This window comes from Procambarus clarkii, chromosome 82, assembly GCF_040958095.1.
Source record: "Procambarus clarkii isolate CNS0578487 chromosome 82, FALCON_Pclarkii_2.0, whole genome shotgun sequence".
NCBI classification, from domain to species: domain Eukaryota; kingdom Metazoa; phylum Arthropoda; class Malacostraca; order Decapoda; family Cambaridae; genus Procambarus; species Procambarus clarkii.
Window position 1 is genome coordinate 3,827,182 of NC_091231.1, and position 26,328 is coordinate 3,853,509.

The 26,328-nt window shown below is 47.4% G+C and overlaps 1 protein-coding gene across 18 annotated transcripts in view; it reads right to left on the minus strand.

The window, feature by feature from the left end:
* The window catches only part of pins (G-protein-signaling modulator pins), a 188,747-nt gene that overhangs the window by 130,636 nt on the left and 31,783 nt on the right, over positions 1 to 26,328 (minus strand). The window contains exon 1 of one of the 18 annotated variants that reach the window (XM_069315839.1): positions 18,398 to 18,418. The exons of 16 other annotated variants lie outside the window; for them this stretch is intronic. The gene's annotated coding sequence lies outside the window, so the exon portion shown is untranslated. Of the gene's footprint in view, positions 1 to 18,397; positions 18,419 to 26,328 lie in introns of those variants that run through there. One more of the 18 variants, XM_069315840.1, reaches the window with a different exon arrangement.

Genomic DNA, 26,328 nt, shown 5'->3' on the forward strand with positions numbered 1-26,328 from the left:
TTATCGTCGCCACCAACCAGGGGACCTGGTCAGGGGTCTGGTCAGGGGTCTGGGTAACAGTCATCATTGGAACCTTCGTAGGGTAACCTCAAGGTGGTCGTCTTAGACCACACTGTCAACTACAGCCTCATCCAACCCTGGAAAACACAAACACACACACACACACACACACACACACACACACACACACACACACACACACACACACACACACACACACACACACACACACATATATATATATATATATACCTTAACAACCTTGTTACTGCCTCACTTCTCGTGCTCACCGTCCGGCATGCTACTGCCCCCGCCCCCCTTTAATTACTCTGGTCATAAGAGCTGCTCAAATTAGCGTCTCCAGTAATTACCACTATCGCTGCCAACTCTGCTAATTACACCATTCTGTTACCATCCCATCAAGACCTGTCCTAACTTCTTGCATTTCAATTAATATATATAACTACCGTAAAGAGGCGTCGTTAACTACGGTAACCATTCATTATCACATTACCCCCGGGGCCAGGCAGTGCCAGGCACTATCCTGGCGAGGGTATATGGTTGTGGGGGGGGGGGAGGCAGGGATAGTGAGGGCGGCCCACCAGTACTCAAGACATCACTCCACATGTAGTTTACTTGTAGCCCCCTAGCAACGCCCGGCGAGCACACGGCTACACCCCCCCCTACCCTTTGCAGATGAACCCGACAGCTTAATAGCACACATGTGTAACAGCCACACACCTGCCTAACACTTGATGACGTGTGGTCTAGGCGTAAGGTGATAGGTAGTGTGGAGCAGGAGTGGGCGTGGCACAAGGGTGGGCGCTGCTGGGCGTGGCACTGGAGTAGGACACGCCCCATGCCACCTTACCCCAGTGTCAGGCATCACCACTCAAGGTATCGTGTCTCCCGCGTCACATTTATAATAGTCTATCTTGTTATTGTGTAGCATGGGAAAACCCTGACGTAGTAGCCGCTGTATACACCTAGTCCACCACTGTAACGTTTTCTTTACCAAGCATCTAACAGGTATTTTTTTTTTTACGATCCCGTAACGAACGTTGGAAATGTACCCTATTAACTAACGGCTCACAAATATTCGCATTTTCTGTGTATCGATATGTTAGACAGGATGTTTGGGTTCGTACATTTCCCGTTAGGCTAAAAGGTCGGATTTTTTATGGAGTGGTAAATCATGAGTACAGGTTGTACGAAGACTGTCTACATTCGTGAAGAATCTTCACGAAAAATCTTTGGAGCAGGAGAGATGGGATGGAACCAGCATCCTGGATCATCCCAGACTCGCCCCTTTTTCTCTAGATGTGTCACGTTATTATAATTTTACTGTGTACTAATATATCTGCCTCTCAATGTATCCATTGGATATTATCTTCGCGGTCGCTACCTCTGCCCGCATAACTGGAATATATAAAAATATTGAGCTACAAGTTTCTAAAATGGTGTTTTTTTAATCCTGTGTTAGTTTGGGCAACTGCGAAAAGCCTACTGGTTCAAGCAAGAAGGTTCACCGCTGACTTCAATGACGCTCTTGGCAGCCTTTCCCAAAAATTGACAGTACGTTATTTGGCCGAAGTTAGCTGGTGGACAAGTCTTCCTTTTATTAAAGATGAATCCCACGTTAGCAACCCTCCATGCTGCAGTGCAGCTCCAGGGGTAACTGAACTTCTAACCTTTTTTCTTGACAACCAATCAGTTCATCAGGACCCGGTCAACTGTTTTAAATTTGTTTGACGACTTCAGTTCTTACAACTAATAGCTCACAATATTGACTTTCTACTCTGCCCTTATAAATAGTGTCCACTTTGGGTGTATCATGTAATGTTTCCCATCTCCCATTAGATAATTCCACTAACATTTTCTGAGGAAGGCTTGTCCAGGGAGGTGGCAGGTAACTGTTGCCAGGTGGGACGTGTTGACAGTGTGCCGTTGCTCGCTCTCACTGGCCCCCTCCTCATACCTGCCTGGCTCATAGATGATGTGGCAGGAGATGGCTGTCTCTGGGCCCTGGCGATGTCCTTACTACCGGAGTCCCTGTCCAAAATGAACCTTATGCCTCAGTTCCGTAGATCAAACTGAGGCATAAGGCCTCCACCACACACACTCATTTCTCCCAGAGCTGTCACTCTTCTCTCTCATCCCAAGTATTACAAGCAGCTCACAATCCAGTCTCACCAACAAGAGGCTTCAAGAATGCGTCTCTCCATGGCAAATCCCTGCCTGCCATTCCTCTGTGTGTCTCACCCCAACATGCTGGCCAGAATAGCATCCAGTCTCCGGCAATATACTCTCTCTATACTGCCGGTAAGCCCCAATAACAGGGGATCATCCAGCCTCAGCCACCAGTATTATCTCCACATCCTAACAGTCTCACAGCAACAACATCGTGTAAATAAATATATGTACTTGTCTTCGATGTCTCCTGTTTATAGTCTAAATTTTATAATACAATTCTTACGGTTATATTTTTAAATTGGTCACAAAATCCCGTGGTTATACTCTAGAAAAGTATCATTAAACGTTACGGTTATACCACCCAAATTAGCCTCAATATCCCAGGCTTATACTGTTAGCTGGCTGGCCCAGGCTCAACACCCTCCCCTCCCCCCATCCATCCTCAAAGGGTCTCCAGCCGAGGAGGGAATTACAACAATATTGGAAATTATACATTTGATAGCTCAACTTTAAACACACACACACACACACACACACACACACACACACACACACACACACACACACACACACACACACACACACACACACACACACACATCCTGGTGTTGAGCGCCTGAGGGAACTGTGCCTTACGACACTAGAAAGAAGAAGGGAGAGGGGGGACATGATAGGAACGTATAAGATACTCGGAGGGATTGACAGAGTGGACATAGACGAAATGTTCACACGGAATAGTAACAGAACGAGAGGACATGGATCGAAGCTTGAAACTCAGATGAGTCACAGAGATGTTAGGAAGTTTTCTTTTAGCGTGAGAGTAGTGGGGAAATGGAATGCACTTCAGGAACAGGTTGTGGAAGCAAATACTATTCATAATTTTAAAACCAGGTATGATAGGGAAATGGGACAGGAGTCATTGCTGTAAACAACTGATGCTCGAAAGGCGGGATCCAAGAGTCAATGCTCGATCCTGCAGACACAACTAGGTGAGTACACACACACACACACACACAAACAGAGACATCTGGGATGAGCTGTGCTAGTGTGTGGGAACTATCTCACGGTGGGTGAGATAGTGCAGGCGAGATAGTGGGTGAGAGAGTGCAGGTAGTGCTCTGGGAGTGTACCTGGTGTTGAGCCCCGCTCTCGAGAGTGGTCTGGGGCGTGCTCTAATGTCTTCACCCTGACTGAAAGTCATTATCAACACAAACGATCTCATTTTTGCCATAAAGGAATTGCTTAGCCATACGAAAGCACAGGCGTTATTCCATAATTGTTTTCTTAATAGTTTACTCCGTCTTGATGGTTGCTCCTAAGGTTAATGGTCTCCCCCAGCTTAATGGTCACCCTTGCCTTAATGGTCTTCCCTACCTCAATGGGTGGAGCCATCAAGGCCATACTGAGCACACACAACTGGAGCCGGAATGAGGTATTTAGTAATGCTCTTCCCCCCTTGCAGAAGACAACAAGAAGTGGAGCAGTTACTGGTACAATTGGCAGTAAGTGTGTGGTCATTACGGCACCACTATCAGGGAGTGTGACTCGCCTCCCCACCCACCAACCCCTCCACATTAACCACACACTAAACATTCCTCCACTACACAATTATACCCTCCATGCAAAGATACCTGCACTTACCGTTTGCTCTTAAGGGAGCATACTTAATTTTTTTATACGTTCGAATACATTAACATAGAAAATAAACCTTTCTAGTTTTCCTAATGGTTGGATCCACCACCTTTATTAAGTCTAATTTACTTAACAGTCTTTCACGCGTACTGGTGTTTCAACGTCAATAGTATTATTGTCCAAGTATATATGTAGGATGAGTATGTGGTATCGTTCCTGGGTGACTGTGACCTGTTGGTGTGGTGGAAACTTGTCACAAATGGTAAGTTCTCTCTCCCGTATCTCCAGTTTGACCCCGACCACTGGGACTGGTCGGTATAGCGGTGGTATCGCTTACTGAATGTCGCCGTTCGTTCCCTGATGATCCCAGAAGGTGGACACGGTTCCTTCCGTCCTATCCCAGCTATTCGTCCTCTAGTCCTGGTTGATACGTGGTTGATGGGGTTCTGGGAGTTGTTCTACTCCCCAAGCCCGGCCCGAGGCCAGGCTTGACTTGAGAGAGTTTGGTCCACCAGGCTGTTGCTTGGAGCGGCCCGCAGGCCAACATACCCACCACAGCCCGGCTGGTCCGGCACTCCTTGGAGGAATAAATCTAGTTTCGTCTTGAAGATGTCCACGGTTGTTCCTTCCAAGTGCCACACAGTCGTGCTAGCGTAGCGCTTTCTCCTGATAATAACCTTCCTCTCACACTATTATTGCCAGAATTCTTCAGCAGCTACACCCGGGGAGCTGTAAATTACAATATATAATGCTCTTGTTTTCTCCTTGATGCTAATATGGCTTGGAAAGCATTAAGCATTTCAGTGATCTGTTACCAGGCTCTACATAAAATATACAACTCTAATGTGTTAATTTTAGGCTTTCTTTGTTATCAACCTTAAAATTAGTTCACACAAGTTCATTTTTCCAGGCAATGTTTCTAATGCTCGCCGGGAGGGTATTGAAGAGCCGTGGACCTCTGATGTCCAAACAGTGCTCTCTGGTTGTGCCTGTGGCACCTCTATACTACTCGCTGGTTCACGTCTTTCTATTTAACATCCCAGGAAACTTTCGTGTTTCCTGGGGTGCTAAATACCCTCATACTGGCCTTTCAGGATTTCACTAATTTCGTTGACGTCCTCTGTGTACGAACCTTCAAGTTGTAAGTATAGGTCCAATACTACTGGAGGTTTTAGATTTTGATTTTGCATATGTGAAAAAATATTTTGGATTTTTCTTTATCTCTTTATATAACTTTTTGTTCCAATTACAATTTCTCAGACTGGTGATCACTTCAGCGTCTGCTCTATTTCTGCAGTCTCCATGTTTACATTTATTTTCTTTGTCGTGAAAGTCGTGTCTGCTTAAGCACTTCCGTGATTTTTTTCCTTCTTCTGTACAGTCGTCTGCGTTCTCATTCTAACGTGGTCCACTTTCTGGCCCTCCACACAGGCACGTGGCCTCATTTAGATCGTGTAAGCTACATGTCAGTTGGGCTATTCCCTGTGTAGGAAGTTTCCTCGCCTAAGACCGTCTCCCATTGGATACCTGCAAGGTCTAATATTTTTTCCCCAGTCAATTCCGTTATTCCTAAAATATAATTGAATAACCCTTCTCGCTTCTTGGTCATCTTGGACCTACTACAGGTATTAATGCTAGTGTGAACTTCATTACGCTTATGGTCTGAGTATGTAGTATCTGTGATGTTGTATCTGTGGTGTAGTATCTGTGATGTAGTATCTGTGATGTAGTATCTGTGATGTAGTATCTGTGATGTATCTGTGATGTAGTATCTGTGGTGTAGTATCTGTGGTGTAGTATCTGTGGTGTAGTATCTGTGGTGTAGTATCTGTGGTGTAGTATCTGTGATGTAGTATCTGTGATGTAGTATCTGTGGTGTAGTATCTGTGGTGTAGTATCTGTGGTGTAGTATCTGTGGTGTAGTATCTGTGGTGTAGTATCTGTGATGTAGTATCTGTGATGTAGTATCTGTGATGTAGTATCTGTGATGTAGTATCTGTGATGTAGTATCTGTGATGTAGTATCTGTGATGTAGTATCTGTGATGTAGTATCTGTGATGTAGTATCTGTGATGTAGTATCTGTGATGTAGTATCTGTGATGTAGTATCTGTGATGTAGTATCTGTGATGTAGTATCTGTGATGTAGTATCTGTGATGTAGTATCTGTGATGTAGTATCTGTGATGTAGTATCTGTGATGTAGTATCTGTGATGATGTATCTGTGATGTAGTATCTGTGATTGTAACGTCTCCTATTATTTCTTTGTGAAGATTAGGTCCATGCCGTGCCATCCCCCCACAAAGACCCCCCCCCCTTCCTAGCACCCCATCCCACCACAACTCCCCTCCCCCCAGCACCCCATCCCACCACAACTCCCCCCCCCAGCACCCCATCCCACCACAACTACCCCCCCTCCCCCCAGCACCCCATCCCACCACAACTCCCCTCCCCCCAGCACCCCATCCCACCACAACTCCCCTCCCCCCAGCACCCCATCCCACCACAACTCCCCTCCCCCCAGCACCCCATCCCACCACAACTCCCCTCCCCAGCACCCCATCCCACCACAACTCCCCTCCCCCCCGCACCCCATCCCACCACAACTACCCCCCCTCCCCCCAGCACCCCACCCCACCACAACTACCCCCCCTCCCCCCAGCACCCCACCCCACCACAACTACCCCCCCTCCCCCCAGCACCCCACCCCACCACAACTACCCCCCCTCCCCCCAGCACCCCATCCCACCACAACTACCCCTCCTCCCCCCCCCCAGCACCCCATCCCACCACAACTCCCCTCCCCAGCACCCCATCCCACCACAACTCCCCTCCCCCCCGCACCCCATCCCACCACAACTACCCCCCCTCCCCCCAGCACCCCACCCCACCACAACTACCCCCTCCCCCCAGCACCCCATCCCACCACAACTACCCCCTCCCCCCAGCACCCCATCCCACCACAACTACCCCCCCTCCCCCCCGCACCCCACCACAACTACCCCCTCCCCCCAGCACCCCACCCCACCACAACTACCCCCCCTCCCCCCAGCACCCCACCACAACTACCCCCCCTCCCCCCAGCACCTCACCCCAACTACCCCCCCTCCCCCCAGCACCCCACCCCACCACAACTACCCCCCCTCCCCCCAGCACCCCATCCCACCACAACTACCCCTCCTCCCCCCCAGCACCCCATCCCACCACAACTCCCCTCCCCAGCACCCCATCCCACCACAACTCCCCTCCCCCCCGCACCCCATCCCACCACAACTACCCCCCCTCCCCCCAGCACCCCACCCCACCACAACTACCCCCTCCCCCCAGCACCCCATCCCACCACAACTACCCCCTCCCCCCAGCACCCCACCCCACCACAACTACCCCCTCCCCCCAGCACCCCACCCCACCACAACTACCCCCCCTCCCCCCAGCACCCCACCCCACCATCGACCTCTCAAACTGCAACAATCATTTCCGAAAGTCACAAAATTAATTCACATTTTACCGACAGGCCCAATTACTGCGGTCCTCCCCTGGCGAGTTTGTGGCCACGTCTGAGACGTGTAGCAAGATGGCCAGAGACGTGTAGAGATGTAGGAAGAAGGTCACGGACGTGTACGGGTGAACCAAGATGGCCAGAGACGTGAGTGGGTGCAAGACGATGACCAGAGACGTGCAAGAGAGAAGGAAGGTGCCAAAGACGTGTAGGGGTGTGCGACGATGGTCAGAGACGTGCCAGAGAGAAGGAAGGTGCCAGAGACGTGTAAGAGGTATAAAGGAAGATGACTAGAGACTTTTAGGAAAGCAGGAAGTTGGATGCCAGGAGAATATAGAATTATCTTTATCAGTTAGAGCACAGGAATACCGGTAAGTTTACACAGGACAGGGGAGGGGTGAGAAGGGTGGGGAGGAAAAGGTAGGGGGAAGGGAGAGGGAGGAGGGGGGGGGGGGCAGGAAAAGGTAGGGGAAGGAAGAGGCAAGAGGGGAGGCGGGAATCGAGGAGGACAAGAGGAAGACTTGCACGATCAATGTCGGCTGCCTTAACCTTCCCCACCACCACCACTACTCCCCCCCCCCCCATCAACTCATCACCCACTGGAAGGACACTCAGGTGATGCTCACCGACCCATCACTGGCCAACCTGCCCCATACTGCCTGCCTCCACCACTCTTAGTTCCCTCCAAGTGCATGCACACAGGTAGCTTGACGGCTCAGTGGACAGCGCTCGGGATTCGTAATCCTAAGGGTCTGGGTTCGATCCCCGGTGGAGGCGGAATCAAATGGGCAGAGTTTCTTTCATGATGATGTCTCTGTTCACCTAGCAGTTAAATGGGCACCTGGGAGTTAGACAGCTGCTACGGGCAGTCTCATGGGGATGAGTGTATGCGCGCGCGTTAGAGAGAAATGTGTGTAGCAGACAGAGGAAAAATAAATTGGTTAGAAAGGCGGAGTCCAAGGACTAATAGCTCTATTTTGCAGATACAAATAGTAAATACAAACACACACCCTCACTAGGGGGAAAAATAATAATAATAATAGTTACCCCTTAGTCTTATTTATGCGAGTAGAGGCAAATCATTGACGGCAGGAAATTTTCACGAGACCAGTGAATAATGGTGCAAATTATTATAAGAAAAACTTGTTCTGAACATATTTAGCCGTGTAGTCGGCGGGCAATGCCAAAAATCGTCGAGGGGGTCTGAATGTGGCCCGAGCATGTTATTCCCTTTTGAATTGTGGCGACCCCGAGCACCCTATGTTCATCCCGTACCTCAGACCATTCCTTCTGCCAATTTGGGCGAGGCTACTAACCCCTACCATGTGGCCTCTAACACCAGCTCCCCCCCTCCCCTCCCATCACTGGATCAACACAGAAGTGTATTCAGCACAGTTCCCCAAACACAGTAAAAGGTTCAACAACAAACTGCAGGTCGCTGAGAAATTGGGTCCTATTCCAACATTACTCTAAAATCCCACTCAGATTTTCAGATCTTTTCATCACTCAAATTTCAAAGGAACGGACCTTCAAAAGATAAATATTCATACGAACTTTTTTTTTAAATCCTATAAAATGTTTTACATGTGTTCATCGTAAAATGTTTTAGACGCCGCTTCAGATATTCTGGACTTTTGAAGATAAAAGCTGCAAGGATATATGATGAAAAATATGGGGAAAATATGAGCTGTTCGGCCATGGGAGTTACCAGGTGACACACACAGTGTCTGAACCTTCAGGGACCACGTGTGGGAGTTACCAGGTGACACACACAATGTTTGAACCTTCAGGGACCACATGTGGGAGTTACCAGGTGACACAGTGTCTGAACCTTCAGGGACCACATGTGGGAGTTACCAGGTGACACAGTGTCTGAACCTTCAGGGACCACATGTGGGAGTTACCAGGTGACACACACAATGTTTGAACCTTCAGGGACCACATGTGGGAGTTACCAGGTGACACAGTGTCTGAACCTTCAGGGACCACATGTGGGAGTTACCAGGTGACACAGTGTCTGAACCTTCAGGGACCACATGTGGGAGTTACCAGGTGACACTGTCTGAACCTTCAGGGACCACATGTGGGAGTTACCAGGTGACACAGTGTCTGAACCTTCAGGGACCACATGTGGGAGTTACCAGGTGACACACACAATGTTTGAACCTTCAGGGACCACATGTGGGAGTTACCAGGTGACACACACAGTGTTTGAACCTTCAGGGACCACATGTGGGAGTTACCAGGTGACACACACAGTGTTTGAACCTTCAGGGACCACATGTGGGAGTTACCAGGTGACACACACAGTGTCTGAACCTTCAGGGACCACATGTGGGAGTTACCAGGTGACACACACAGTGTCTGAACCTTCAGGGACCACATGTGGGAGTTACCAGGTGACACACACAATGTTTGAACCTTCAGGGACCACATGTGGGAGTTACCAGGTGACACACACAGTGTTTGAACCTTCAGGGACCACATGTGGGAGTTACCAGGTGACACACACAGTGTTTGAACCTTCAGGGACCACATGTGGGAGTTACCAGGTGACACACACAGTGTTTGAACCTTCAGGGACCACATGTGGGAGTTACCAGTGACACACACAGTGCCTCAACCTTCAGGGACCACATGTGGGAGTTACCAGTGACACACACAGTGCCTCAACCTTCAGGGACCACGTGTGGGAGTTACCAGGTGACACACACAGTGTCTGAACCTTCAGGGACCACGTGTGGGAGTTACCAGGTGACACACGCACACACTGAACCTGCAGATATCCCAAACAAAGTACAGTACCATAAAACTACAAACATTTTGTACCCAGTATTTACCCAGGTTTTTCCTGAAACTAAACTTATCCAATTTATATACATATTGTTTCGTGTTATATTTAAAAGCTTATTGATATCTCTTATGAAGTCATTTATTCATTTATGTTTCAATCAGGTCACCCCTTCGTCTTTCTATAGTCTAAAATTAAGGTATAATAATATCACTATATTACTGAAATTTGCTGTTAAAAGTATTAACTTTTGGCATCCATTCTGTACGCTTACAAGTGAAAATATGTCCATTTTCCATTTAGAACGGAGACTAAAACAATTTGTATTGCCACAAAATTCTGGTACTGGTGTTGTCAGGAACCTGTTGCCTCGGTCACTTCCGTGATCTAGTTAACTCTATACCCGGGTATGGCCATTTGTATGTCTTCCTCACACCTGGCACTGATTTCTGTGTTTATACTCTTGTTCTCGTGGCTGCACTTGCTCTCTTCCCTAGCCCATAAGTTCATTGACACTGGCTCTTCAACCAATGCTTGGAGTGTCAACTACTTTATTCCCCTATTCCACTTCGTTAACTTCAAGTTACTTATAATGTCCCCGTGGCTCATGTGGATATTAAGCTTTACTATGTCCGAGTGCTGGTTCCTCCCGTGTCAACAGTCTCTCGAAACCGGTTTCCAAAATGGCTGGCGGCGGTACCCTGTGGCGTATTTGGTAGTGATGTACAAGAGCAAGGGAAGTGAGGTGGAGGGAGCCACTAACCGCACCGCTGCCACACAACCTTTATATATGCTCACACAGGAGGTGGGGAGCCGTGGGGGACTGGACTGTGGGGGTGGGAGGACACCCGGTGCTATGGTTAGTGTGGGGCCAACACAGCTGCTCCCCTTTAAATCATCCGCTCTTTAACATGGGTGGAGAGAGGCAGGACTCTCTCCTAACCTCCCCTCTCATCCTTCTCTCTCTACACCCTCGTATTTATTCTATTCTTCCCCCACCCCCTATCCCTCGCCTTTCCTTCCCCTCAGCACCTGCCCACCCCCTCCCCTCAAGGAGCCACTCCAGTTCAAGCCGCACAGGCCTGGGGCTATTTTGGTTACCAGCGAGCCACATTTAGTCCTGCAGGGATATTTTTAGAACGGAACCTGGGGTAGGTAGCAGTGGGCCAGGCGGTCATGGGGTCCCGTGACACCCGCTCTAGCCCAGCCTCCGTCCTGCTCCAGGCCCCACCCTCGCCTCACTCCAGGCCCTGCCCCCGCCCCCACTCCAGGCCCTGCCCCCGCCCCCACTCCAGGCCCTGCCCCCGCCCCCACTCCAGGCCCTGCCCCCGCCCCCACTCCAGGCCCTGCCCCCGCCCCCACTCCAGGCCCTGCCCCCGCCCCCACTCCAGGCCCTGCCCCCGCCCCCACTCCAGGCCCTGCCCCCGCCCCCACTCCAGCTCCCACCCCTGCCTCACTCCAGGGACCCGCCCCAAGCCCCGCCCTCGCTTCACTCCAGCCCCCGTCCCACTCCAGGACCAACCGACACTTTCCTATATTTGTGTAGGAATACTTTATTATATTTTAGGGGTTACCCATAGGTGCCTAGGTCTCTACCCCTCCTCCCCTCCATCTCATCTGTTTCCGTACCCCTCCTCTCTACACATCCCCCCCTCTCCATCTCTATCCCTCCCAAGATCCCCTCCTCTCCCCAAACATCACCTTCTCCTCTATTTCTGCATCAGAAAATACCAAATTCACTTTTATCATATTTAGGTACACTTCTGGGGACGCCCTAAGGTTCCGAGACTATGTGAAGGAGTACAGAGCTGCCCATGTAATGCTTGGAAACCCCGATCATGTGTATTGTTTCCGGTAATGAAACCTAGAGACTTTGGAGAAAGGGGGTGTCACTAGACCAGTCACTAGTCACACTGGATACCCTGCGGGGTGACCCCTGGCCGCCGAGGTTCAAATCATCGAGGGGTCAAAGAGGTAATAGTGATTTATAACTTGGAGACCACTGGAGTAGGTTCATAGGTGTAAGCTCGACATGTTTAAGGGATTCCATAAAAAACACTATACCCAAAATACACCACGAATGTTGCCGGGTGATGGTTGGTCATGGAACCCATGTGGACGAATCTGATTTCAGGATCATTTATCATTTATGTAAGCAATCGAGTGCTAGTATATCTGAATCATTGAAAATTAGCAAGTGGAGAATATCGTGATTAGGCATTACGTTTTCAATAATGAACGTGTGGCAGGGGTTATGAGTCGCAGGTCTTAAGCATTAGCAAATAGTGCCGTGAGTCCAAAAAAGTCTGAAACCACTGGTCAAGATGATAAGACTGAGGCGAGAGTCCTAATGCAAACTTTATGCTCAGAAACTTGTGGAGTAGCTTGACACCTTCTGGTAAACTCAAGGTGATGAACGGCCTTTGTTCTTCGTAAGTAGCTTGTCGGCCGCTCCAGTCTTCCCGAGAATGAGCACTTTAAGCACCTCGCTCTCAAGTTATACCAACAACCTCATCCCTCCCAGCCTAGAGAACATAAAAAACATCACCAAAAAACTCTCACATCTCAACAAAACCTACCTACACCAGAGAATAGCTGAAGGTTCGCCATCTGCAACATGGTATCTTCAGGCAACCAAATTAGAAAGGTTAAATATCCCAAAAGGAATCCACAGGGAAATAGCAGTTAGGTTATATAGACTACGTCTAGGCTACAGATGCAACTGGGAGATTGGTGAATCCCGACAGAGAGAGTGCATCTTCTGCCAAACTGTCTCAGAAAAACCATTACTTCACTATCTTCTGGAATGTGAAGCAACCAATGACCTTAGAAGAGCTTTAAGAGTTCCTGAATCATGCAGTGGCCACCCTGAAGCCATCAACACAGCCACTCTCCTGGTCAACAAAGGTGTCCAGCAGCTGGACACCCTCATAAAGACTGTGAAGCAGTATCCTCCCCCACGATAACAGCTTGATGGTTAAATGCAACCTCAGAATACTGAGAAAAAAAAAATTGTACCACTTACGGGCTATTCATGCCCGTGCCACCTCTTGGGTGGCTTAATCTTTATCAATCAACCTCATCCCTGTTCGTAAACTCGCACGTATGTGTACACATTCTCACCGACATTACCCCGCGTCGCTTTTGTTCACGGTACGGTGTTGTGTGTGTACACCATGTGACTGCCTTTCCTTGCCATCAAAAGCGCCCTCTTCCCCACCCAGCACCCAGTCACTAGCCATCAGAAGAGCCCTCTTCCCCACCCTGCATCCCCCCCCCATCATAATATTTCAACCACAAACATGTAGACAGCCTCGTTCCTCCTCCTGGCTCCTGCCCGTCAACGTTCAGAGACGTCACTGGAAAACATACGGCGAGACGAAGATGACTTCGGTGTTATGTTTGTTCGAGCAGGTATCACTGGTGCTTGTGGAGGCCGCCAAGACACCATGGGACGCCGTCACACACGCTGCTCCAGCATCACTTCAAGAAACAGGCGGCCCGGAGGAGGCGGAGAGATACAGTAAGCCACAGACTAAGGAGGGAATGGCATGCAAGGGACGCTCTCGCGCCAATGTGATCCACCTCTGTACATTATTATGCGGCTGCTCTGCACCACATTATGAGACAGCACGCCCTGTTTGACTGGGGCCCGACAGGTAGAACCTTCACTCCTAAAGTACTAGAGGAAAATCAGAAGAATATTGGTGAGTCATATGGAAAGTGTCTCCAAACATTATGAGGACAAGACAACGGCGATTTTGAGGAAGGTATGGGCAGTCTACGTCTTCCTGTACTGTAAGACAATTTATACAGTGCCACACAAAAGACTACTATACAAACTTTACAGGCAAGCAGGGATAACCGGGAGAGTACTAGCCTACATTAGAGAGTACCTTCCAAATAGGAAACAGATGCAATGAGGAGAGACCTCAGTGTTGAGGAAGGTCACATGTGAAGAATCAGAAGGACTTCAACATTCATGTTATATGTAAATGATCTAAAGGCGGCAGTTGGACGAACTCAAATCAATGCTTGAAGTTGCTCCAAATTTATGAAGAACGCATAACAGTTTAGCATTTTAAATATATGCAAGGCAACCTGAATGAGCTTCAGGGATGGTCGGAGAAGTGGCTTTTCGACTTCAAGCCAAATAAATGTAATGAAAAATATGGAGGGAGCAACAAAACATAGAACAATATGAACTAAAAAGGAAACAACTACCTAGCAACAAACCTTGGATGTGATAATTCCCTAACTTTGCCAAGGCCCTCTTGACACTCCAGACTTGGCACCAGAATATCATATATCCAAAAATAGGATTATCATTAGCATTCGACATATGATTAGTATTTTGGAACCATGCAGTCAAAGACGGATGGATGACATTCAAAGCACTCTACATAGAATAGGCGAGGACCACTTTTTGGAACAGTGTGCCGCCAGCCCGAGCAAGCAACTTACCTACGCAGAACAGCCAAGAGCATTTCAGAGCACTTGGCAATGTGGAGGTGTGTGTAGGGAAGCTCGTACACGACCACGACGACTGAAGTATATGGACAGGGTAAGGAAGCCACGCCTCCCCATACCCGGGGAGACAAAATACTGGAAACTATAACATCAAAGATTCTCAGGGAATTGGTAACACTAATGAAGGCAGCAGCATTACCAGTATATGGCAACGCAGAACAAAGCAACATAGATGGAAACCTGAAGCACAGACGAGTCGCACGGATCGTATGAAGAACACTTCAACTATCGTGGTTGGCGTTCGATTCCCGATGGTGCAAGTGATTGGGAACTGTTCCTTCACTCTGTCCTCTAATGTCAACGCCTATCCTGTCCTCACCATCCCTTCCCAAGTGGTATATAGTCATTGATTTAGTGGTTTCTCCTCGTAATTACCTTTTCTGTTATGTTAATGGTAGGGGAGCAAATGTAATGAACGAGAGAAGGATAACAATCTGATACAATCGTTAAAAAAATTAGGGTTGGAGTCACTGCATTAATCAGCCGTAAGTTGGTAATGAAGGGCTCAGGAGCTGACGCTCGACCCTGCAGGCACATGTCTGTGAACGAACACACAAATGTAACACCAGGGAGGAGAACGGAAGACCGTTCGCCAGCACTATACCTCCCCACAAGGCTCCGTCCTGCCCACAAGTGTTTCATACGGATCACAACCACATATAAATAGTATATATTTCAGTTGTATATAGTCCTGGGGACCATTCAGGCTTGTTTGCATAAATAGTATATAACTGCCCACTCACAGTTAATTGCTCGTAACCATTGTCCCGCACACCACCTTATGAAAAGATGAGTTTTCTGTGTATTTTAATGCCAAGTCAAGAGAGGCGGGGAAGCCCAACACAATGAGCGTGGAACAAAGGAGAAAATGCCCTGACAGTTGATGTCTGATGCCATCCCCAACCCCCACTCCCCCCTTCCCCACCCCCCTCCCTCCCTCATCTCCACCCCCCCTCTTCCCTACCCACCCACCCCCTTCCATGCCTAGACAACTGTGTACGCCACATCAAACTCATATTATATTATATTTGTAACTTTTGTTTCTAGTAGTGTTTCTAATATCGTCAGCGTAGCTATTCGCACGAAATTTGCAGGCAGGATGCAAGAGCTGTAAATTGTAGGAGACTAGCCACGCTGACGACGATATAGTTCTATTAGAATCACAAGTTAAAAAATATATATGTAGTGAGAGAACCCAGAACAAATAAATGTGTTACGAGGTGATAACAGCGATGATAACGACAAACAGCAAACAATTTATGACACCAATAGTAAGCCTGAGGGGGGAAGGGCTTACCCCCCCTATGATAGAACCCAATAGGCTCAGGAACCTGTACACCTGTTTATTGACGGTTGAGAGCCTGGACCAAAGAGCCAGAGTTCAACACCCGCAAGCACAATTAGGTGAGTACACATACACACACACACGATAACAACAACAACAAAGTATTTAGTTGCTATTGCAGTAATAACAGTAGCAATAAACACGAGGAGGTTGTGTTTGCTACAACAGCCTCAAGAGCTATTATTTATAATATACAGAGCAACACCGCCAGCAAAGTTTTGTCCCTGCAACTTCAAATACGTAACCCCCCCCCTCCCCCCCAGACACACACAGCCTCTTCTATTGTCGAAGATTTAAGAGGTACAATCGAAGGGAAATGGTGAGAGATATTACAATCCCACTAAAATATAAGTCCCGCTCCTACTACACAATAAAAGAAAATGGAGCGTAAACTTGCTGAGTGTGACCAAATCATTTAACCAAATAGAAACTGTTCAAGAAGGAAGCACAAGATGTAAACAAAGGTTCAAGACACTCCTGATCATGCAACACCAAGCAGAATTGATCTTTTACTTAAACCATTCCAAGTCAGAATCTGAGATAGGCATATATGGCTTTTTCAATACAGGTTATAAAAACAGGCACCCGGCGGTGCCTGGGTCTGTATCAGACTCGCACCCTCTTTCCCCCCTATTCCCTCCCCATTTCACCCCCCTTCCCTCTTCCCCTTCTCTAACTCAGCATATACAATCCCAGCAAACACACAATGTAACCACAGAATTATTTTTACAATTGTTACGTTGATGCAGCATTGTAACAACAACAGTTAAAAAAACTGTTGTGGTTATGTTGTGTGTTGGAATATTACGCACGGCTGAAAATATGATGAACATCTCTGGAAAATTAAACCACCATTTCAGCCTTAAAGCGAGATTCAGAATAAGAACCAATCCTCCTTAAGGTGGGGCATGGGGGTCGACCCCGCTCACCTGTGACTCTTCACACAGTCATAAATCCCCCAGGCCTCCAACCTTGGACAGACAGACATGACATCTTTATACACATCCTAGAGTACACACACACTCTACATTAGTATTATCAAGAAATGTGAGGAAATTCTCTCTATAAAACTCTTAAAGTGTAACAATGAGATGACATGCTTACCTCTAGTCTAGGACACACACTTTATAGATTTAAAATCAAATACCTTCAACTATTCTTGCGATATATAAAACAAAATTATTGGCTCTGTTGTAAAACTTACACGAGTATAGTCATCGACTGGTACCACTGATAACATTTTCTGCCATCACAATGTGTGAGCAGAAATTGTTGTGCAGATTAGCACAATATTATACGAAATTTGTTAAAATATTTCTAAAATCTGATAACAGGGTGATCTAATTCACCTAATAACTCTAGGGACCTTCCAAAAACCGCAATACATATGACTTACTTTCAAGTGTAGACGTTCAATTAATTCAAACAAGGTAGGAAAATTATTTAAATAATAATAAAATATATAGATAGAAATAGACAAGAAATAGAAAAAAAAATTTAGAAAAAATAATAATAAAATTTAATTTTTATTATTTGCGACCTTTTCGTTAGGAAATGCAATATCAGTGTGTTTTAAGTCTGGAACATATTTTATGGATTGTCACCCAAAGGTCACATTTATCAATCGTATCTGCAAATTCTGTGTTAATCTGCATTTTTTTCTTCCTTCTGATGCTTACGTGATTTTGTCATTTAAATAATTGTAAAAGGCATGATGGTCCTGGTCTGAATCTGTGTTGACCTGGGTTGTGTAGTTTGGTTTTCCCATAAAACTACAGATTTGACTCAATGACCCTCTCTGGAGCCTTAATTATGTTCCATGTTGGACGTTACTATATATTACTAACGACCTATATATTCATTTTTTTGCCATTGCTTTACTAGTTCCTTGTGGAGCAGGGCCATTTTTGCTTCTTAAAGTGCCTTTGGAACCTCGACAGAATCGGAGCTTTTTCTCCACAGTAAAAGCGCTCGATGGCACTTAGATTCTCCACGCGCGTTAGTGCCACTTTGCATTGCTTTATAAATATGGAGCTCCAGGAGTAAAGGCCCCGAGGGACGCCATCTATTCACTTATCAGTCTGCTGCGCTTGTGTTTATATCAGTTATCTTGTCGGAATTGTGTACATCATTCGTGCAGGGAGCCGAGCGGACAGCACGCTGGACTTGTGGTCCCGGGTTCGATCCCGGGCGCCGGCGAGAAACAATGGGCAGTTTCTTTCACCCTATGCCCCTGTTACCTAGCAGTAAAAACAGGTACCTGGGTGTTAGTCAGCTGTCACGGGCTGCTTCCTGGAGGTGGAGGCCTAGTCGAGGACCGGGCCGCGGGGACACTAAAGGCCCGAAATCATCTCAAGATAACCTCAAGAAGAAGGGGCGGGGGGACCCAGCACCCTCATTGGTACTCACCATCTGCAGGGAAGGTCCTCGCCGCTCTCACTCACTCACCTGTAACAAATAAATGAAAACTCAGCGCTCTGACGGATCCGTAGCTGCTACGTGGACAATGACCTCCCCCCCCCTGTCCCCCCCCACACACACAATGGATCTAGGGCTACATGTAGAAATTATACAGTTTAGGAATTTAGACTTTGAGAATGTAGTGTGCGCATCATGTGTTCTGAGTGCTGGGCAGCTCGGGTATGCAGCAGCAGCACCAAGAACGATTTAAAAACAAACTGAAAAGATAAAAAAGTACAAAGGTTTGTAACATAGGGCTGAACAGCAAAAAGCAAACACTACTGTTCAACAGCATTCAAACTGTACTCTGTGAAGACAACGGGAGAAGTATCATATAATATACACATGGAAGATACTGGCAGGTTAGGTCCTAAACATGCATAATAAAGTAAGACACTGGAGGGGAAGATAAGACCCAGTGAAGAGGAAAGGTACACAGACCCAACCTTACAACAATATATGAATATCAGGGACCCAGGACTCGTCAGCCCTCCTTCCAAATATATAATCTTGAAGGAGGTTGAACACCCAATCACACTGACCTTCCTCCACTCCTGCCATTCCTCCAACAATCCCCACACTCACGCCATCCACCCGTTGCTATCCACCCACCACGCAACAATTTCTCCAACAATCTCAACCTATAATAACCCACAACCTGCACACCACCACTTGATATTCATCTCCTGCAAGTGGTATAGACAACACCGGTCATATTCAGGTCTACCGAAGTATGACACAGACAGTGTCATACTTCGATACATGGGGGTTTAACCAACAACCCACAGGGAGGGTTAACCAACAATACACACACACACACACACACACACACACACACACACACACACACACACACACACACACACACACACACACACACACACACACAGAGGCCAACCTCCCGAGAGACTCAACCTCCTGCATCACTAACGAGATTTTCAATATTAATGAGACGCGGCATGCTTATAAAAGCACAGGTTTTTATTTTATTCGAGAAATGAACGTTTGCATTAAAAATTCATTAGGTTCCAATGGCGGCGGCGTCCCATGGTTGACGCTGCGTGTATTAAAACTTCATATTTCATCACCAAGACCCAACTATTCTTAAGGGAAAGGATGGGAACTATCAGGGATAAGCGCCAACTCCTTATATAGCACTTGGAAAAGGGTCAGGATAAGGATTAGGGATGGGACGGGGGGGGGGGAAGGAATAAACCATACTTTAAATAATATATGTATGTTGGCATTTAATGTATTTTGTTAATTTACAAGCAAGATGCAAGCATCACACGCTATTGCATAGACACTTATGTTACTCTGTGTATTATGAGCACTTAGAGAAACATTACGAAACACAGGATAGAAACGTCGTAACTTTTATTTCACGTGTATGTGGGGTTGTGCCCGTAGTAAGGAAATGCAGGTGAAATTGATTACATATTAATAAGATATTCCTTAACTTCTTTTAGACTGGTTGGGAGAAGTACAGCCTTTAATTACATTTCGAACGTCATTCGAAAATCTAGGACCCTTAATTTACATAGCATTTTTGCTGTGGTCGAGTCGCACTCTAGAAACATCAACATATATTTGTTTCTCGTGTGGTGCCCCAAGGGTTCTGTTACAGCCCCCAGGGCGCCATTTGAGGTCCGGATTAGCATTGCAGGTCAGAGTTTTATAGATACAGAGTACACTCAAGCGTGTGTGTGAAGTGACTTGATATTTCAACGTCTCCGTGGTGCAGTGGTAAGACACTCGCCTGGCGTTCTGCGAGCGCTTTGTCATGGGTTCGTATCCTGGCCGGGGAGGATTTACTGGGCGCAGATCCTTAACTGTAGCCTCTGTTTAACTCAACAGTAAAATGATTACCTGCCCGAAACGCTACGCGTACTAGTGGCTGTACAAGAATGTAACAACTCTTGTATATATGGTAAGTCTGGGCTGTAGGACCCCTGGGACAGATATTGTAGGCGAGATATGGATGGATAAGTAAATAAAGTGTTACCAAGGCATAGCTCGGTACCTATTATCGGATTTTAGAGAGGATGCCTAATGTTTTAGAGTTTTTTTTTTAGTTTTGTACATGGCAACTGAAATTCGGGTTGTTGCCAGTGGTGTACCCGGCGATGCAAGGGTAGACCTGATGAGCAGCTTGATCCAGACCCCAGGTTGACTCATCAACATTCCCCCCCAAAACAAAATCCCAAAAAATGAGAAACTATAATTAATTAGGACACGCATAGCAACCCCATGTCAACACATCTCTAATCTGTCTCTTAGCACTTAGGGCTGATTTACAGCTTTCCACATATATGTATTTAATCTGATTTTGTTTACTTTTCACAATACATTGCTTTCTGATTTACCTCAAATTTAAAATGTATCTAAGAATCTAGGTGGCAGTGAAGTATTAAAAACAAACTAACAATTCTTATTAACATGGTATAGGGCAGCTTTTATCTGACCCACGTAGTCCAGTCCCAAGCTGTCAAGTTAGGTATTATTCTGACTGGATTAGTCTCGTTGAATGACACCCTGCCTCACCCTGTCATGGCTATCAGGCCTCCCAGTGGGGCTTGATAGCCGAGTAGACAGCACTTCGGATTCGTAGACCTGAGGCTCCGGGTTCGATCCCCTGTGAAGGCGGAAACAAATGGGCAAAGTTTCTTTCAACCCATGTTACCTAGCAGTAAATAGGTACCTGGGAGTTAGGCAGCTGCTACGGGCTGCTTCCCTGAGGGGGGGGGGGTGTAAACAAAAAGGAGGCCTGGTCGAGGACCAGGCCGCGGGGACGCTAAGTCCCGAAGTCATCAAGATAACCAAGATAACCCTGGGGCCCCTCGCCCTCACAGCTCTCCATCCAACATACACACAGGGCTTCAATCGTCCAATGATAACACATTCCCTGAACACCCGCTTCTTGACCCCCACCCCCCCCCACCCGTCTTAAAGTTCCATTCTCGACACATCTCGTTCATTTTACTGGTTTCCTTTCTCCCCTTAGCCAAACCCCTGTCCTATCCTTCCTCCCACCTGTCCCATTCTCTTTCTCGTTCGTCCATCCCTCTCTCTCTCACACTCTCTGTCCTCCTCCCCTTCTCTCTCTGCCGAGTCAGAGGGTCGAGTAGCCGCAGCAGGTCATGTGAGGAGCTCGGATAATGGTCCCCCGTGATGTATGCTTCCTATTATATGCAACCTCCAGTATGAGCCGCCACTCTCACCACCATAGTCATGCTAGTGGCTTGAAAGCTGCTGGCTAGGTGGTGGTGGATAGGTGGGTGGAGGTGGTGGTGGATGGGTAGTTGTAGGTGGTGGTAGGGGGAGGGGGTCGGGGTAGGTGGTCGGGAGGTTGAATAGTTGTTAGGTACTATCTGCAAACTGCCAAGTCTGAAACTCGCAGCACCTTCTCTATATAAAAGGTTTAACAGTTAAGATGTTACAGGAAAGTGGTCGTCGTGTGCTACGGTGACCAAGACATGTACACAACTTTCTAAACCATGCCAAACTGGCTTCCCGGGATTTAATGAAAAAGTTAAAATTCTGACTTACAATTTGACACAATCTTCATCCTTATAGATTTAACGGCTCCAAATGGATTTTAACTCTTCGCTGCTTGTTGTTTTCAGTCGTAATATGTTTACAGCCAAATTCGTTATTGATCATAAAATGGGTTTAATGACTTTAGAGTGGGAGGATGAGCAAGTGATGAGTGTTAAGGTAAGTACACGACGTCATGTGGTCCACACCCCATGTACGGACCACAGTGTCCGCCTCTCACTGTATACTACTGATCCTCTCACCTGCGCATCACCGTTGTCACTCACCTGGTCACTGCTAGCGTCACCCACCTCATCCCTGCCTGTTTTTATACCTCCATAAACTGATGTGAATTTGGTTACTGCTTCACCCTGCACTTATCGCACCAACGACCACCATAATAAACATTACGGCTCTCGCTGGGCGCCAACAGCATTAATATTATTATTATTATTAAATCATTATGGCTTATTACTGGTTTGCATTCCGCCAGATTTCTCCTCTAAAGTTGATGAGCAAATCGAAGAAAATGATGGTACAAGTCGGTCTGGCAAAATGTGCAGACTTGGAGCTTGGATAATGGGTAAACTGGGATACTAAAGTCGAAGGAAATAGGAGTAGGTTTGTCTGCAGAAGGAGGAACTATCAGGAGGCAACCGCTAAGCCATTACGACTATTCAGCACTGGGAAGGGGTCAGGATAAGGATTTGGGATGGGATGGGACAGGGGGGAAGAAATGGTGGCTAACCACTTGGACGGTCGGGAATTGAACGCCGACGTGCATGAAGCGAGACCGTGGCTCTACCGTCCAGCCAAAGTGGTTGGGGAGAGAATCGGCGGCAGGATGGCTCACCCGTGACCTGCCACAACACCCGTCAAGACAGTGTGTGTGGGGTAGGGTACACCCACGCCTCTCAATGCCAACCCAGACTCCACAATATATATATATTGTATGTGCTCTCTCACACTCACCAGCCCTCCCATCAAACACTATTGCACCCACACCTCCCACCTCACGGCTGCAAATTATACAGTTAAAGCAACGAAACATGAGGAAGGCTGGCTAGATTCAAATAAGTGTTGCTGTTGTAGTGATGCAGAGTAGAGGAGCAGCAGGTGGGCGTGAAGGCTCTGGACCCCTCTCAACACCCTGAAGGCTCTGGACCCCTCTCAACACCCTGAAGGCTCTGGACCCCTCTCAACACCCTGAAGGCTCTGGACCCCTCTCAACACCCTGAAGGCTCTGGACCCCTCTCAACACCCAGTCATACGTCCTCTGCTCCCACAACTTTCCAGTCATCCAGCATCTTTAGTCGCCTAATTACTTCCTCTCCTGTTGCCTCATTACTTAGCCCTCTCGCGTGGGTGCGTGTGCGCGCGCTCGCCTAGTTATGCTTCCAGGGTCGAGCATGTGCCTTCCGACCATCATGCAAAGAGTCATTTCCGCCGTTTTAATCAATTATATTGAACACTGTCTATCGAATTGTCTTCAACAACTTCATCTAATCCACTTCACTTGTTTACGATACCGAGACTGAAATGTTCTTTCTGATTTTTCTGTGACTGTTTTCAGTTTCCAATTGCCACACTCTCCCCCCCCCCCCGCGGTTCTACTGCTCCTGTATGTGAACATTGATTCTTTATCTGCCTTGTCAATCCCCCTTAGTATTTTTATCTTTCTTCTTTCCTCCATTAGTGGTGAGGTCCAGTTCCCTCAAGTCTTTCTTCATAGGTCAGTCCCCTTAGTGCAGGAACGAGCCTTGTTGCAATAGTGGGTCACACAAAGGCTGTATACAGCGCTTTTAATGGGCCTCTGTCCAAGTTCCTGAAGAATAACTGGATGTTTGTCAGTATGGCGTATACAGGCGTCGTTATTCTGCTTATGTGTCGTCCAAGGCTCTCTCTTTTTCAGAGGCTGAAAGTTGCCTTCCCTTATACTGTTCTGTGTTTGATGAACTTCTTGCTCCAGTTTCTATCCTCATAACCTTACATTTGTCAAAGTTGAAGTCTAGCAGCCATTTCTCAGACAATCCCTTTAGATTGTATAGCTCATATTGTAATGTGTTGCAGCCTTCCTCTGCTCTGATTCGTCTCATTAGATAAGCATCATCAGCGAACATTAACAAGGATGAACTTTCTTCCTCCGTTAGATAGTCAAGCAGTCCCCGTGGCGGAGTGGTAACACACTCGTCCCGCGTTTCGCGAGCACTTTAGCCTGGGATCGTATCCTGACTGGGGAAGATTTACTTGGCGCCAATCTTTAGCTATAGCCTCTGTTCACCCAGCAGTGAATTGTTAACGATTTGGCGGATCAACCTAACAACCTGGTGGTTAAACGATTTAGCGGATCATATTCTGGGGAAAGTTAGGATTAAGGGACTTGCCCGAAACACTATGCGTGCTAGTAGCTGTACAAGAATGTAAGAACTCTTGTGTATATGTATGTGTTTATATGTATACAAGTTGTACATATATCGGGAACAGGATGGGCCCTAGTACCGATCCTTCAGGTACTCCACTCGTTACTTCTCCCTCCAGTTTGATAGCTCTCTTCTTATAATGACTCCCTGCCTTCTTCCTGAACGGCACGTCTTCCACTACTTCCCGACACCATCCTGTTTGTCTAGTTTCTAGTAAGGATCGAATGTTGATTGAAGATTAAGCCACCCTCGAGGTGGCAGGAGTATGAATAACCCGTAAGTGGTAGAATTTTTGGAGTGAATGTGATAAGTTTCACAGAATGTGATGGTAGATTTCATAGCCGTGATCGTATAGTGATTAGTACATTATGTTGTGTTACAAGTTGATTGATAAATATTACGCCACCCAAGAGGTGGCACGGGCATGAATAACCCGTAATGTTACAAGTTCTTGTGTTGCAAGATATATAACCGGGAATATGATAAAGCACCTCGCTTGCGGGCCAATAGGCCCATTACAAATGACCAATTTTCTATTTCCATGAAGGCTTGGGCAGTTTATTTCAAGTTTCGTAGTGTTCTTGAAGATGGCAGAGTGTAATTTGGTGGTCGTTGGATGTTGATAGATGGCTTGGTCTCCTTCATGTATAATGACTCGCCAATGCCCAGTCTTCTGTTGTCGCTGTATTTGTCGATTACTTTGGTATTGTCAGGATATCTCTGGTGATCTGGTTATGTATAGCGAGTATGTGTTTCCCGATAGGGCCTTGTTGTTTGTGCATTATTAGGCGCCTTGAAAGGAACATTATTGTCGTCTTGCCTATATACTGTGTTCGTTGGTGCTGACAGTGCCCAAGTAGGCATGTGAAGCCATACACGACATGTGTATCTTACGAGGGGATTTTATTTTGTCAGGAGAACTTTTCATAAGCAAGCTGGCAGTCTTCCTGCTCTTATATCATTACTTCAATCATCTGGTTGGTGGTGGGAAAGGTCACATTTCTATCAGTAATATTTTTCAGAAAAGTCTTCCGTGTTGCGGTCAGCGGAGATGACGTTCCTGTAGAATGTTTTAATAGTAGGGAACCAGTAATGTACTGTTGTCCGTTTCATCTAAAGTTATATGGCGGGTTACCTTCCTCTGGATCTCTCTGACATGCCCGTTACTACCTAGTAGTTAACACATTAGACAACTGATGGTTAGAAAGGTGGGGTCCAAGAGCTAACAGCTCGATCCTGCAAGCACAAACAGTAAACACACGTGCGCACACACACACACAGTGCAGTAAGTACACATAAGATCAGGAAGGACAGTATTGTGTTAACAATAAGTCCAATGACAAGCAGGGAAGCCTGGGAAGCACGAGAGCAATAATAGGAAATCATTCAATAAGCACCACGACCCTAGGACTCTTTGCTCTTTTGTTATGGGTGTGGACATGCTGGAGGGGCGGCGCCTGGGGCGTGACGTGGGTTGTCTGTACTACCAGCCAGGGTGCCTGGGTCAACACGGGCAGCACCCCTGCAACACGGTGCCTGGCACCACACACGGGCAGCACCCCTGCAACACGGTGCCTGGTACCACACACAGGCAGCACCCCTGCAACACGGTGCCTGGCACCACACACAGGCAGCACCCCTGCAACACGGTGCCTGGCACCACACACAGGCAGCACCCCTGCAACACGGTGCCTGGCACCACACACAGGCAGCACCCCTGCAACACGGTGCCTGGCACCACACACAGGCAGCACCCCTGCAACACGGTGCCTGGCACCACACACAGGCAGCACCCCTGCAACACGGTGCCTGGCACCACACAGGCAGCACCCCTGCATCACGGTGCCTGGCACCACACACGGGTAGCACCCCTGCAACACGGAACCAGTGACCCCCGTGTTGCCCCGCGACACAACACGTCAA